Below are 12,857 nucleotides of genomic sequence, written 5' to 3'. Positions count from 1 at the left end.
TATCGAACGCCTTCCGGAAGTCAAGGAAAATGGCATCTGCCTGGCAGCCTATGTCTAATATTTTCTTTGTCTCATGAACAAATAAAGGGATAATACAGATATATAGCAAAACAGTGCGGTGTTCAAACTACCCTTCGGCTTGATGAAGGTTTTAGCTTAATGTCCACTGGCGTACCATGTCGAAGGGAATTTGAAGGTAATTGGCTTTATTGTTTAGAATGTAACGGTAATCGAGTTACATTGGTGTGAATTTAGGTACAGTAAAAAAATGACAATTCATATACCCACAACTTCAATTCAACCTGATTCATATTGAATACCAGTTATGAGTTATACAGAGTACAAGGAAACCTTAAAGAATGTGATTCACCTAATCCTACGGAAGAAAGCGTACTTGAAGCAAAATCAAGAAGTGCAGATTGTAACCTACACCGTAACTGGACACACACACACACACACACACACACGCACACACAGACAGACAAACAAACAAGAATCCCAGCGTGTCATGCTACAGAAGGTCTGTCCTTTCTTTATTAATCACTTGCTTTGAACGTCATTTGCTGTGGGTGAAAACAGCGGCGGCCTACGTTGAATCAGAGCAGTGAAAGCGCACAGGACAGCAGAAACAGCGCTCCTTGTTGTATCGTGCCCGCGAAACAGCCACTCCACCGGATGATGGACTTCCGATAAAGCACCAATGCAAACCGGTTTATCCGGTATAAATGGAATTAAAATCGAATTTTCCAAACAAAATAAGCCCTCTATTCAGAGCTCGTATTTACTAGAGCATGAAAGAACGTCAATGAGACCACGCGCAATGCAAAACAGAGCAGATAATTTATTCTGCTGATCTTTTGAAACAACGCGTTTTGTCGCCTGATACCTATAAAAATTGCGCTATTTATCAAAGCGCTTTTTTTCGGTGGACGAGGGAAGAAGTGATTCTGTGTAACTCGTATAATTTAGCATGGCAATATCTGCGGATGGTGTATAAACAAAACAGAGGAAAAAAAGTGTTGTGAAGTCGTAATGTGGTCAGGGGAGCTATTCTGATGGAATATCTGCTTCTGTGAGGGCAGCGGCAGAAGGATAAAGAAAGTCAGGAGAAGGTGATATAAATATGCAGACATCAGCGTGGTATCCATCATACGGACGTAGACAGACAGCAAATAGTAACACAGCGCTTCTCAGGCTGTAATGTTAGAACTGTTTTTATGAAGTCCTTTAAATTTTGCAAAACCAATTCGTCTTCTGCGTGTGATTCGGTGGTTAATTGCGTAAGTGGTACATCACAAATCTAATACACAAACGGTCCTAATAAGGTCGGTTCGGATATCAGATTGGAAACAAGATTTGGAATCGATAGAAATACTGAAAATTGTAGCGATATCATGGTATCAGAAAAATGGTGTCCGTACGCGCTGTATCCCAAGACATTGTTTATTTTTTTATTTAAAGGTGTTTGTTCAACACAGTGATTTTCTTACCATATAAGACAAAAATTAAATTTATGCTACCACCGTGAGTATAAAATCAGACACAATCTTAAGGATTAAAGGACCAACAATGCAACAGGGAACAAAATATAGGACTTAAAATGTTTGAATGAGCTTGAGTTTAAAATCATTACTCTCTACTGCGCTTATGTTTACTACACACTACATGGTAGCCTATATACAAGGTGAGTCACTAACTATTGCCACCAAGAATAACTCCTAAAGTATGATTGAAGCTGAAACGTTTGTGGGACAAGGATTACATAGGACAACGGGGGCCATAATATGACGTTGTTTTTTTGTTGCTTGGTGGAGTCGCGTCAGAGATATGAAGGTTAACTTTTTTTAAAAATTTTTTAATGTGATGATGGACTGGTACAGTTGGGTAATTATTTTCTAATAGCGGTTATCGAGACGAATCTAATAATGTGTAACAGTAAGGTCTTTGAAGGTCAACGAAGGTGACAAAGGTGGCATAAATGCTCATTTACAGGTGTTCGAAGTGATGACCATTGGTATCAATGCAGTGCTGCAATGTTCTTACCACGGATTGAGTGGTATTCGTTATCATATCGGCATTTATCGAAGCACATGCTTTAACAAATCTCTCTAGCATATCCCCAAGTGTAGTTGTAACGTCTTTATAAACAATGCCTTTTACGAATCCCCACAAGAAAAAAGTCCAGAGGCGTCAAGTCTGGTGAACGAGTGGGCCACGACACATCTCCTCCGCGTCCAATCCAACGATTTGGTAATTGTCTCTGCAACTCTTTGCTAGCTATCAGTGAAAAATGTGCCGAACACCCATCGCAATGATACCACATTCTGTTCCTTGTTCCTAAAGGTATTTCTTCCAATAACAGACCTAACGTTTCTTGCGGGAATGTGGTGTACTTCCTACCATTAAGAATTCCTTCGATGAAATATGGGCCTATAGTTCTGTCCACCAGAATCGCACACCATACATTTACCGACCACGGTTTTTGGTGTGCAACTTGCTGCAGCCAACATGGATTTTCAGTTGCCCAATAATGCATGTTATGCAGATTAACAATTCCATGGTTCATGAATGTAGCCTCGTCAGTAAATAAAACCAAATTAATAAATTTGTCATCCCTCTGAATCTGAAATTGAGCCCATCGGCAGAATTCACTGCGACGCGTACAATCCGTTACAGTTAATTTTTGGTGGAGGCTGATATGGTAAGGATGATATTTATGGCGGTGCAGAACACGAACAACTCTACTCTGGCTCACGCTAGATTCCCTTGCTATTTGGCGCGAACTAACACAAGGGTCTCGAACCACAGCGGCAAGGGTACCAAGTTCCGTTTCCTCGTAAGTAACTTTCCTTTGCCGGATATGTTTCCGATGCGTTAAAGATCCAGTTGTTCTCAATTTATCATACACGTATTTAAATGTACGACGTGTTGGGTGAGTACGTTGAGGATATCTTACAGGGTATAAGTCTCCGGGTCTCACTGAATTACGTTGGCATTCTCCGTAAGTGAGAAGCATATCGATTTGTTCTTAGAGGGAATACATCATTCACATTCGCTTGATTCGACGATACTAGTCTTACCGTTACTATTCGTGTTGTGTTGCGAAACCTTCGAATGGTGTTTACATGTCAATGGCAGGTTAGACGGCCATATTCGGCGAATATTTACCCTTTGCACGATATACGACAGAGAATTGTCAAAGCATGTGCTTCGATTAGTGCCGAAGTATTGAGGAATACCACTCAATCCATGATAAGAAGATTGCAGCACAGCGTTCGAACACCTACTGCAAATGAACATTCACGCCATCTTTGTGATCTTCGTTGACCTTCAAAGACCTTACTGTTACGCACCATTGGATTCGTCTAGTCGCTATCAGAAAATAAGAACCAAACTGTAGCATCCCATTAAAAAAAAAAAACGAAGTTTACCTACACATCTCTTACGCGACCACAGCTAGCAAAAAAAAAAAAAAAAAAAAAAAACAACGTGATATTTTGGCCCCCGTTGTCCCATGCAACATTTGTCCCACAAAATTTTCAGCTCCTATCATACTTTCGGAGTTATTATAGGTGACAATAGTTAGTGACTCAACCTTTATATGTTAACTACTGAGCGAGGTTCTGTCACGGTAAGACAGTGAAATCGTTTCCCAGGAGACGACGATTCAAGTCATCGTCCTCCAATAGAGAGGGAGGTCACGTCAATCAGAGAAGGAAACATTGGATGCAATCATCAACTAAAATCCGTTCAAATATTCACTCAAGATACCTTTTATTTTCCATTGCTCAATGAAAGCAACTCCTATTCTTGAATAATTTAACCAAACCGTGGCCAGAAAGTGTTAATAATTGCTCTTCGGTCAAAACTTTCTATAAGAGGAGGATTTTCAGTACTATTTACGGAAATCGCATTTTCATGTGCTCAGTCGTGTAGTGTAGGAGGCTTTGGAAATTAATTGCAATGGCAGTGTCCCACCTACCAGGAGTGCTAGACTTTTGAGGTATGCGAGAGCTTCTTAGAAATTAGGAAGATACAGTATACTAGCAAAGTGAACCTGTCACACCGGATAGTGAGTTCTTCTTGGACAACACAGTTTTAAGAGGATTGCCTGCGAAAGGCTAATCTCTGGGTCAAGTCCCGTTGCGGCACACTTAATCTACCAAGTAGCCACAAAACAGCCACATTCCACAGTGTTGTGAAAAGTAATACTGGAATAAGAGATTCGTTACATAGGACCGCTACGGCGCTGGACAAAAATATGGAAATCTACCAGAAATGTATGCTTAAACTTAAATGTAGATTCTGTCCAAGACTGCGGGTTGCGATGTTGTACGTGACCGGGAACAGCACGTGCGCAATGTCCACAGTACATAGCAAGTGTCAGTCATCGAGAGAACAGTCTCCATGTATATGTGAGTGCATTATGTGGGAGCTAAGTGAATTGGAACTTGGGCAAATTATTGGTGCTGGTTTGGTGGGTCTCTCCATGACTAAGGTAGACGAAATTGATGAAGAGGCGCTGCATCGAAGGTTTGTACCGGTTACAGGGAAAGCGAAGAAACATCATCCGCTAAGGCATTACGCGGGCGAAACTATGTGTAGAGTCATCGTGACATACGGTCACTGAGGGAGAGTGTGAGTAAAATTAAGAAGATGGCAGCTACAATAGTCAGGACGAAATTGGATGTAGCACTCGAAAACCATCCCAGCGCGAACACAACACGAAGGGAACTCCATAACCTAGGAATGGAAGACGAGCTGGAATTCGAAAAGCACTCATCAGATATGGAAATATCCGTATCAGAAGAACGTGGTTTTGAACCCATAAATTCTGGGCTATGGAGCAATAGAAGGAAGTCAGTTCTTCGGAAGAGTCTTGTTTCACACTAATTCCTACTTTTGGCGTCGTTTACGTCACAAGAATGAAACATGGCAGGGGTTTGGCTGAAATGGTTCAAATGGCTATGAGCACTATGGGACTTAACAGCTATGGTCATCAGTCCCCTAGAACTTAGAACTTCTTAAACCTAATTGACCTAAGGACAGCACACAACGCCCAGTCATCACGAGGCAGAGAAAATCCCTGCCCCGCCGGGAATCGAACCCGGGAACCCGGGCGTGCATGGCAGGGGTTTCGGCCTTGATTTTGGCAGCTGTCTCATGGTATTCCATGGGCCCCATGGTTACTCTGCAGTCACATTACTGCGAAGAATTATGTGAGTATTTTGGCTGATTACGTCCTTCCATGGATACAATGTTTGTTGCACAGTAATTATGGTGTATTCCAAGACAACAAGTTCCCTAATCACACAGCAGGCGTCGTGCATCGTCCAGTACTGGTGTTGTGAACGGGAGGATCAAGTGCCACTTCTGCCCCGACCGCCACAGTCGCCAGATCTCAACACTGGTGAGCTTTTGTGATCTGTTACGGACAGAAGGGTGCGTGATCGGTTCCCACCGCCATTATCATTACCTCATTTTGCCACTATTTTGCAGGAATAATAGGTGTAGCAGGTTGGTGTTTTGTGGCACTAACCATTGGGTGTTAGTGATAGAGGGGAGCAGAGCTGATTATTTTGTCAGGGAAAGCGACACTTGTGGACGGTGGAATGGGTTCTTCCCTTGGCTCACCGGGTGAGGTGTGAGTGAAACATTCGTGGTACCACTGTCAGCCAGCTACTGACAATTACGACCCTTTAAACAAACAAAGTATTACAATGTGTTTTAACTCGCTCAGTCCCTCGCGGCAGTCGTGTGGAGCAGAGTCATAGCGTGCAGATTCCAGTGACCGCTGATGCGGCAACACACGCAACGGCCTTGCCGCAGTGGATACACTGGTTCCCGTGAGATCACCGAAGTTAAGCGCTGTCGGGTGCGGTCAGCACTTGGATGGGTGACCATCTAGGCCGCCATGCGCTGTTGCTATTTTTCGGGGTGCACTCAGCCTCGGAATTGCCAATCGAGGAGCTACTAGACCGAATAGTAGCGGCTTCGCTCAAGAATACCGTCATAACGACCGGGAGAGCGGTGTGCTGACCCCACGGCCCTCCTATCCGCATCCCCCACTAAGGATGACACGGCTGTCGGATGGTCCTGGTAGGCCACTCGTGGCCTGAAGACGGAGTGCTGATGCGGCGACGACTCGTGTTGCAGCCTCGCGCCAGGTGGCGTATTCTTCCCTACAGTACCGTACCTGTGACCTCTGCTGCGGCGTGGTCATCTCCTTTGAATTCGCTCGTTGCGTTATTAACAAGCGGCTACCGCGTGGCGCTGAGTGCTGCGTCCCGGAATCGAACCAGTGAGCCTCACTTTCGGCGTTTTCTGGCGGAGTTCATCAACCTCTAGGTTCTCAGGTGAACAATTTGGTGAGGTCGCAGTCTCGTCGTCCTCACCAACCACCTGTGTAAGCATCACACGAACGTCTTTCTGGTAACATCTGGGATGGCATCTTCTGCATTGACCTACTGGTGCAGGGCCGACATCATCTTCTGTCGATCAGCGGAGCGGCTAAGTCATTGCAGCGAAGTGTGAGTCCACTGATTATCGCTAGAAGATGATGGGTACGAAACTCATTGAAACGTTTCGACAAAACGACGCCACCACTCGGCTGATAACCCGAGAGGAATTTATCAGTGTAATACGCCGTGGAAGACTGCAATCGCATACATAGGTCCGTCCGTCCAGGCGACGTTTCATCGTTTCTTCTTTCTCCCCTCAAGGGCCCCTCAAGCCCGTCGCACATGTCTGGAGCACTGACCACCGGTGTGTGAATAGCGCCAGTCGTTGTTCTCCTTGGTAGGATTGCCCATCTGCTCGGTCGTTGATCTGTCTAAGTACTGACTGCCGCTGCGCTAACTCAGCTGGTCATCGGCCTCCTCGTTCGACTGCTGCTGCTTCCGAATTTTGTGGCTTAACGTGTCAAAATTTTGTGTTCACTTAATCTTCTTCTTTCGTTTCATCCTCTCTGGGGGGCGCTGGATCAATCATTTCTTTGTGCGTTGTTCTTGTCTTAAGGCCCAGTATTTCTTCATACTTTCAGATCTTCTTTTCCTCTCTTCTTCCGAGATGAAGGTTTAGGACTTTTGTGTAGATTTGTCTTGGCACCTTACGTTTTCATCTTTAGTATTTAATTTAGCTGTTCGATCAATAAGTGAATTTTCTGAAATCTTTAAGGGGGGGGGGGGTAGGACGTCAAACGGGCCAACTTGGAGCAGGAGAGGCACCAAAGGACATTTTAATTTCCACTGTCTATACTTTTACAAATAAATTAGTAAAACTTTTAACAGCATGACCAGGAAGCATTCAGGATTCATACTCATAGCAGTGGAAGCTCAAAAACGTAACAAAACACATTTTTTTACATGTGAAATTTCATCATTTTTCACTTACTACTAGCTGCATTTGTTGCTATAAGTACACTTTTATTCCTAAGTAAGAGAGATTCTTTATATGACTTTTGCTCAGCATACAAACCATCGTCACAGGTGTATGAAACTCTAGAAGTTATTTAATTTATGGAAAAATGAATGAACTGTTACATTTTAAACGTCATGTTTAGAAAAAACTCGTGTTTTATAGTTAATTATCTCAATTTTTCCACAGTTTTGTAATATATTTGGGAAATTCTAGAGTTTCATACACCTGTAACTACTGTTCGTATGCTATGAAAAATTCATCGAAGAATCTCTCTTACTTAGGAAGAAAAGCAACAAATGCAACCAGTAATAAGTGAAAAAAATGATCAAATTTCACATGTAAAAAAAAAGGTATTTTGTTACGTTTTTGAACTTCCACTACGATCCTTTCTGGTCATGGTGACAAAGTTTCATAAATTTATTTGTAAAAGTATAGACAGTAGAAATTAAAATGTTCTGTGGTGACTCTCCTGCTCCAAGTCGACCCGTTTGACGTCCTACCCCCCCATTAATTGTACTAGGTCTTTCTCAGTTTCTTTGAACCAGTTGGGTTTCGTTTTGCGGTTACAGAAAAAATCAAAGATGTGTTTAGTTAATCTGCTGGAATTCACTCTGAGAAGATGACCGTAAAAATTTATTCTCCTTTTTCGCATACTATCTGAAAGTTTTTCAGTTTTCTTGTAGAGGGTTTTATTTTTGATTTATATAATCTTATTGTCTTGAAATTTTGGACCTATGGTTTTCTTAAAATTTTTATTTCCTTTAGCTTACGTTTCTCCATTTGGCCTTTGAAATTCATGTTTAGTGTTTCTGCTGCATGCAGTGCTTATGAGTTAATCACTGTCTTGTAACGTGTAGTTTTCAATCCCCATGAAGGGTATATTTTGTTGTATGTATTTTTTGTTAGTTTAAAGGCCAATTAAAGTTTATTTTTTCCGGATTCCATTGCTTTGATTTCCCCAGCATTCCTACTAATCCATTCTCCGAGATATTTGAATTGTTTCACTATTTCAATCTTCTGTTCTTGAACATTGAGGTATTTACATTTTATATACTAAGATTGTGTCTGTTCTTTCGGACATGTCCGAAAGAACAGATACCGTCTTAGTATACAGGGTGTTACAAAAAAGGTACGGCCAAATTTTCAGGAAACATTCCTCACACACAAAGAGCTCATTTTATTACTTCACTTCAAATCACATTAATCATGGAATGGGAACATACAGCAACAGAACGTACAAGCGTGACTTCAAACACTTTGTGACAGGAAATGTTCAAAATGTCCTCCGTTTGCGAGGACACATGCATCCACCCTCCGTCGCATGGAATCCCTGATGCGCTGATGCAGCTCTGGAGAATGGCGTATTGTATCACAGCCGTCCACAATACGAGCACGAAGAGTCTCTACATTTGGTACCGGGGTTGCGTAGACAAGAGCTTTCAAATGCCCCCAGAAATGAAAGTCAAGAGAGTTGAGGTCAGGAATTCTTCCGCCTCTACCACTCCATCGGTCACCGAATCTGTTGTTGAGAAGCGTGCGAACACTTCAACTGAAATGTGCAGGAGCTCAATCGTGCATGAACCACATGCTGTGTCGTACTTGTAAAGGCACATGTTCTAGCAGCACAGGTAGAGTATCCCGTATGAAATCATGATAACGTGCTCCATTGAGCGTACATACTGATGAAACTAAAATGAGCTCTAACATGGAAATTAAGCGTTTAGGGACACGTGTCCACATAACATGTTTTCTTTATTTGTGTGTGAGGAATATTTCCTGAAAGTTTGGCCGTACCTTTTTGTAACACCCTGTATATATAGTTAAGGCTCACCGGCCACTTGACAATCTTCTTCTTCTGTGCGAATGCACAAACAGTGCCCGAACTCTTACGGGAATCGGCGCCTCGCCGCGAGTAATGAGTATAATGGGCGGCGGCACTACGAATGTAGTGCGGGACAATACGTTGAGAATGCGGGTTTCGCAAGAGACGTTCCAGAGATAAATCCCTGCAGTCGCGCTATCCTCTATTTCCTCGGTGGCTCAAATGGAAGCCAGCACGATAGCTCAGCTTGTTCGGTCAGAGGGCCGGTTGGCCTCTGTAATAAAAAAAACTGAGTGGAAGGATCAACCATCTAACTTCAACAGGGTGTCTTGGGACGTCCGCAACGACCAGACACAACGATCAATAACGAACAAAATGAAAAAAGAGGGCTAGCTACCCTCTGTATTAATGGATCAACAACGAACTGAAACGGGTGTCTTTCGACGTCCGCCCAGAGCAGATACAACGAACGAAATGAGATTTAAATAATAATAATAATAATAATAATGGATAGAGCGTCTGCCATGTAAGCAGGAGATCCCGGGTTCGAGTCCCGGTCGGGGCACACATTTTCATCTGTCCCCGTTGACGTATGTCAACGCCTGTAAGCAGCTAAGGGTGTTCATTTCATTGTAATTTACATTTTAATCTATAATAAGTCTTTTCGTATTTTTCTGTCAGATCTTTGCTTTGAACAATCATAAATAACATATAATCATCATACATAATTATTCTACACCCTACATAGAATAAGAATTCACTTGAAGATCAAACAGGAGCGGTATTTAACCATTCCGAGACAAGTGGAAGCTGCTTTGAAAAGCGTCCCTTTACCTACACCGTATTAGGCATCGTAAAGTGTTCTTGGTGTTTCCGTGTTTTTGTCAAAGTCCTGTTCGTAGTGTTCTTCTCTGAGGCCAAGACGTCAGAAGCGACAAGCAAGGTCGGAAGTGGCGGCGCGGCGGTGTTAAACAAGGCCACGCGAGCGAGGCTCGGCCCTCGTTAAGAGCTGGCACTCGCGGACCGCTATCAAAGGGTGCGCGGCATATTAATGTGTGGGGCACGAGCCACGCATCGCGTTTTTAAGCGCCAGATCACTGCAGATACACAGCGCCGGCCCCATTACGCGAAACGCTGTTATTATATGTTGAATATATTACTAACAATCTGGTCGGCTGGCCGTGTGTGATATCGCACTGCATAATTACGGCTCGAAACATGTGCTGTGTCGCTGCGGACTACCTTTGTCTCTCTCTCTGTCTCTCTCTCTGTTCTTTCTGGGTTTTTTTTCGTGTTCTGCAAACAAAAATCCAAACTGTGTGGCAGCGTTTAGCAACGTCGCGCTGCGCCGCTGAAGTCAAACGCGTGTGAACGACACTGCGTGCTAATGTTTCCACGGGGTGGACGTTCACAGCGACTCCGACCGTTGTTGGTTTCGGTCGACTGTTTGTTCCCAGTAAACACTTTCTGGCCAATTTCGATCTTAGCTCTCGTTAACTGCTCTCTGAAAGTTCTGCTCCCGGACCGAACCGAAATGGAAGCATTCGATTCCAGGAGTAAAAGCTTCGCACTACAAAGCTTTTCTTTTATTTTCCCCTTCTTTTTACGTTGCCATATTAGCCGAAAGTGCAAACACACTTTGTGCTACGAGTACGTGTTTCTTTAATTACTACGACAAAGCTTTGTGCTCGGTATAAGCTAGCAAGGACAACGCTTGCTTCTGATCACGAATGTAGAATATACCGTCAACTCGCATTACGTTGACAAACTCGTTTATGTAGCGTTTAAAGTGCGAGACAATGCAATGGACATGGAGAGAGAACTGACAAGCTATCTGCTCACGCTGCAACGCCAAAACCTTAGCAGGACACTTTATCCATCTGGATGCACTTGTGAGTGTTTGCAACAGGTTATTATAACAAATGAAGCCCCTAGATAATTTAAAATAACCAAGTTAAATATTATTCCAGATACCAGACTCATTGTAACGAACTCACTCACTTGCGGATTGGTATCCACGTTATCAGCTTCATTTTAAAATTTCTCTAAACATTAAACGCAAATTTAATTCGTGATAAAAAAATTCAGACAACAGAGAGATCGTAACACATAGATTGCTGATGTATTGGTAACAGTATGCCAGAATCTAAATATCAATGGGATGATTTTGAGAGGATTTGATTATGTGTTCAAGATAGTGGCAACTGCCAAATTCAATCTGCCATTCATCTTTCTAGAGGAGAGCTAGTGCTACAAAATGGTCTGTGGTTCGACAGCTGGAGTCAAGACAGGAGGACAAAACTCTGTGGACATAAAAAATATGGTGTATTTTTCGATCACAGTAACTTCCAGCAAGTGTTACTTTTCCGAGACCGGAAGCAGATGATCAGAAGCTACGAATCTTCAGAGCGCGGCAGCACCAGCCTGTTTGCCAGTTTCTGATCAGGCCAGTGGTTGTAACAACATGGCACCGACTCGCAAGCGAAAGGCTCTCAGCACTTAACGCTATCAGTCTGATGAACGTGTGGATGCTCATTACCTTCATCAGAAAGTAGGAATGTCGATTACGTATGTACCTGCACCGTCCCTCTACTTCTCTACATAGTCCCCGTTTCTACTTAGACATTTGTCGTAGAGTGGTACTAACTTCCCAATATCCTCGACGTAGAAGGCAGCCGGTTTCGCTTTCCGCCAATTCCCTTTTCTGGTCCTGCAGCTCGCTGCCTTTTCCAAAATGCTGTCCTCATAACCTGCAGTTCATGTGAGCGAAGAGATGAAAATTTGAAGGAGCCAAGTTCTGGCTGTATAGTGGGTTATCAAACAATACGCTGGGAAAACACTGCAGAAGTGTCTCCGTTCCATTTGATTCTTGCGCCTGATAATTGTCATGAAGAAGTAAATGCATGACAGTTACGTTATGTGGGCTACATGAAATCAGGCGAAACCCCTCAACAGCACTTCACACCTGGCGGCAGACACAGTTGTCTAGAACCCACTATGTGCTCACTGTGTGCTCAGAACTGAAAACTGCTATGTGACGCGATAGAGGGGCATGGTAGATACACTACGGAAGACATCTGTGCAAAGCTTCACCTGATTTGCTGCTGCTACGAGGTTGAAAAATATAACCCAAGTTGAAAGGTATAGCAAGGTATATTAGGATTCGCTCGTAAATTCAGCTCTCACCTTCACTTTAAACTCAATGGGTTCTTACAGTCCTTATTTATGTTAATATTAATATTAATTATATACGTTAATTCTTGCATTCATTGCTTTCTTTCACAGCATGACAGTTGTTCATCTGGTTAGTGACTGCTGCTCTCGACATTATGTTTGTTAGCTCAAGAACAATATAATATTTTTTCAATATGCATCTGTTTTAATTAGAATTGTTCCTTGTGCACCTTCCTCACCTTCTGACGTTGCACAGCACGCAATTCGGAAGTTACATGGGAGTTCATTAAGGCATCACTGGTGGAGGTTTACTGTTACTGAAAGATGCTGACAGCTGAAGCTGGGCTTTGTGAACAGCTGTGGAGAGTTTTGCATACGTTTTACTTTAAATAGTATGGTGGCAATACTGCACCAGGTGGAACTTGGGTAAGATAGCTCCATA

At 43.0% G+C, this 12,857-nt stretch overlaps 1 protein-coding gene and 1 pseudogene across 1 annotated transcript in view; both read left to right on the top strand.

Moving 5' to 3' along the window:
• The window catches only part of LOC126278445 (uncharacterized), a 1,166,048-nt gene that overhangs the window by 285,665 nt on the left and 867,526 nt on the right, over positions 1-12,857 (top strand). The window lies entirely within an intron of this gene.
• Positions 5,811-5,928, top strand: LOC126279228 (5S ribosomal RNA; annotated as a pseudogene).

Source organism: Schistocerca gregaria, chromosome 6 (genome assembly GCF_023897955.1).
Source record: "Schistocerca gregaria isolate iqSchGreg1 chromosome 6, iqSchGreg1.2, whole genome shotgun sequence".
Lineage (NCBI taxonomy): Eukaryota > Metazoa > Arthropoda > Insecta > Orthoptera > Acrididae > Schistocerca > Schistocerca gregaria.
This window is presented reverse-complemented; position numbering and strand designations above follow the sequence as displayed.